The following is a 3,020-nucleotide window of genomic DNA, read 5'->3' as shown; positions in this document are numbered from 1 at the left end:
GTTGGTACGTGATGGAATCTTGATCTGGGACAGGTCTGAACCCAGGAAGCGCTCCTAGCCTATCAGTGGAGATAGTTTACTGCTGCAATCAGATTGTAGATTCCAAGTTCTGGACAAAGTTAACTACCCACTTCTTAGCTTAAACTTCTCAATTCTGTAAAAAAAAAAAAAAAAAAAAGCTGCACTAGTACACATTTTGAACACTATATTCCTTATCTGGATTCACTGATACATTAACATTTTGCCACATTTGTTTATGTATACTTTATTCTTTGGGGCAAAACATTTACGGGCAAGGTGTCCTGTCACTTCTAAATACCTCAGTGTGCGTCTCCCACATGACCACAACCCTGGCTTCACACCTAAGGAAATCAGCATGTCTAACGGACATCACTTTAAATGGACTGTCTGCTTTTTAACTGCTAGTAGGGGCACTCTGGTGGTTCTCTGTTGACGCACTTGGGTGCCTGTACAGACCTGTGACGAGCTAAGACAGGTCTCTCCAGCAGAGACTGAATACAGCAACGTTTGCTCTTAGAGCAGAGTGGCTATGCCTGGGTGTGGAGTGATCAAGGCTTGGTCCTCAATAAATTAAATGAAAGATCTCAACTTGCCCCACTAATACTGGAAACAGCAGCCTTTACATTAAAGGTGTTGTTCTCTAAAATGGTGTTTTCAAGACATCACCAGATTTAACTCCTTGGAGGGATGGCCTCGTTGGGGTCCCCAGGGACTTGGCTCCTTGAGTTTTCTCTCAGACTTGTTCAGATTTTCCATTTCTGCCACCAATCCCAGAACTTGGGAAACTTAAGTCACCACCAGTTGAGCTTAAAGTGTTTTATGGGGAATTTTCCTAACTGCCATCCGTGCTCCACACACTGAGAAATCAAGGCCTATCTCTCCTTCCCTTGCTTGTCACTCTCCCTCCCAGCGGCACCTGCTGTCACACTCACCTCCTGGGCTGAGACTGGAGGCGGCCATTTTCGGGGGGGTGGGTAGCATTTCCCAGAAAGGATTGAAAATAAGAGTGACTCAAGCCTGAGGTTTCTCCCCGGCCTTCCCTGGAAGGGGCCCGATGCAAGAAAAATAATTTCCCCCAAACCACAAGTGAACAGGATCACCTTCAAGATGGAAACATTAGGCTTAGAGCAAAATGGATGGCTGAGCCTCAAATCAATGTAAGGTGCTGTACCTCTCCTGTGACTAGTTCTTCACTGGAGGTAGAAGCCACCTGTGTGCTTTTGTTGTCTTCCACTGGGGAACAGACAGACTATAACTAACATCGAGGGTGGGGGCTCAGCCCCCTCCACCCTTGCTCCCAGCCCTCCTTTCTGTACTTGTGGTGCTTTCTCATCCCCATGGCAACAGGTGCTAGTGCTGCACAGATCCCCAAACACAACCTGTCCCCGTGTTTCCTTACCCATCAGCTTTGCCTCCTAGCAACTGGGACTTCTTCCCCCATTCCTTGCTGGCATCCCAACAGGCCTCTCCCTAGGGGTGGAGCTCTCCCTGCACCTGTTCTTGTGTGACCTTGAGCAAGAACCTCCCTCCCTCTGGGCCTTAGTGTCTCATCTGTGAATTAGGGAGATTGGACTAGAGGACCTCGAAGGTCTCAGCTCAAGTGTTATTCCAAGTCACTTTTTCCCTAAGTACAAGTCCTACGTTAGAGGACTTGCACACCTCTGATTCCCTGATTCCACGTTGAGAGTTTATACGTTTTAAAGTGATCAGTGCTCAGAAAATGCATACCACTTTCCGTAGGGGTCACCTTCTCCACCTTCTTACCTTGCCAGTGAGGACACGAGCTGTAAAGAAGCCGCGAGTCCACCAGCTCATCGGTGGCGGGGGCAGGACGGAACCCAGGGATCTTGACTCCCCACGCAGATCTCTTTCCATCTGAATACTCTTCCTTTTGGTCGAATAATTGACAGCATTTTGCAGGACATTCTGCAGCAAATTTCCCAACCCCGTGTCTATTATCAACTGAGCTGAACAGCAACGTAACCAGGGAACTCCCTGATTCTACACATGCACACACCCAAGGGCAAAACCAGCACTATCTGTCGCATACCTGGGCCCACACGTCTCTGAGGGTCCCGTCCTTCACTGTTCTAGGGGCACAAACAAGCACCTGTGCAGGAGGCAGGAGACAGCGGAGTCCAAGCGTTCCCAGTCCAAGCAAATTACTTAATCTCTCTGAGCCTCAGTTTCCACCTCTGTAATCTGAGCATAACAAGAGCTACTCAGAGTTGTGAGTGTTCAGCACATAGTAGGTACTCAACGAATGTCTATTTCCCCCACCTCACCTCTATTTCCAGTACTGCACCATCAATGCTCCACTAAGATTCTCTTAGCTGGGTGATCCTCAGCAAATGCTGAGTTCCCCTGGCCTCTCAGGGTGCCTCTGACTTTTCAGGAATGTGAAGTAAGTACAGCATCGCCCAAACCACACAGAGTTAGTGAGGCAGAGCCACTGGTTGGGCATTCCAAAGCCAAGGGCTGAGCTTTTCTGATTTCCTGATACTCGGTGTGACCTGCCCCTTGGAGACGGCAGTGGGTTGGCTGGGATGGAGCTGCAGGCATCCGGGCTCCTAGAGACTAAAGATCCAGGAACCAGAGGGTAAGAGTCAAGGGTAGGGGTGGCAATGAACAAGGAGAGGAGAGAGTATTTGACGGATCTCGGGAGGGTGGCGGGGAGTCAAGTCCTAATGCACATCTATAACGCTGGCCCTGGGAGCCAGCAAAAGGAAAGCATTCAGATCAGAGCACAGGCCTGGACAAAGACAGGTAGGGTGGGTACAGTGTGCCAGGGACAAGGAAGAGGCTGGTCTGGCTGGAGTGGAGGGTTGGAGCTGGAGGGCCAGCAGGAGGGAGAGCTAGTGAGCCGGAGTCTAGAAGGTGATAGCTAACCTCAAGCTGGCCTTGCCCCTCCTGGTTATAAAGGGGCCACAGAGGGCTTCCCTGGTGGCACGATGGTTAAGAACCCGCCTGCCAATGCAGGAGACATAGGTTCGATCCCT

Source organism: Pseudorca crassidens, chromosome 9 (assembly GCF_039906515.1).
Source record: "Pseudorca crassidens isolate mPseCra1 chromosome 9, mPseCra1.hap1, whole genome shotgun sequence".
Taxonomy (NCBI): Eukaryota; Metazoa; Chordata; class Mammalia; order Artiodactyla; family Delphinidae; genus Pseudorca; species Pseudorca crassidens.
The sequence above is the reverse complement of the archived record's forward strand: the minus strand, read 5'-3'. Positions refer to the sequence as shown.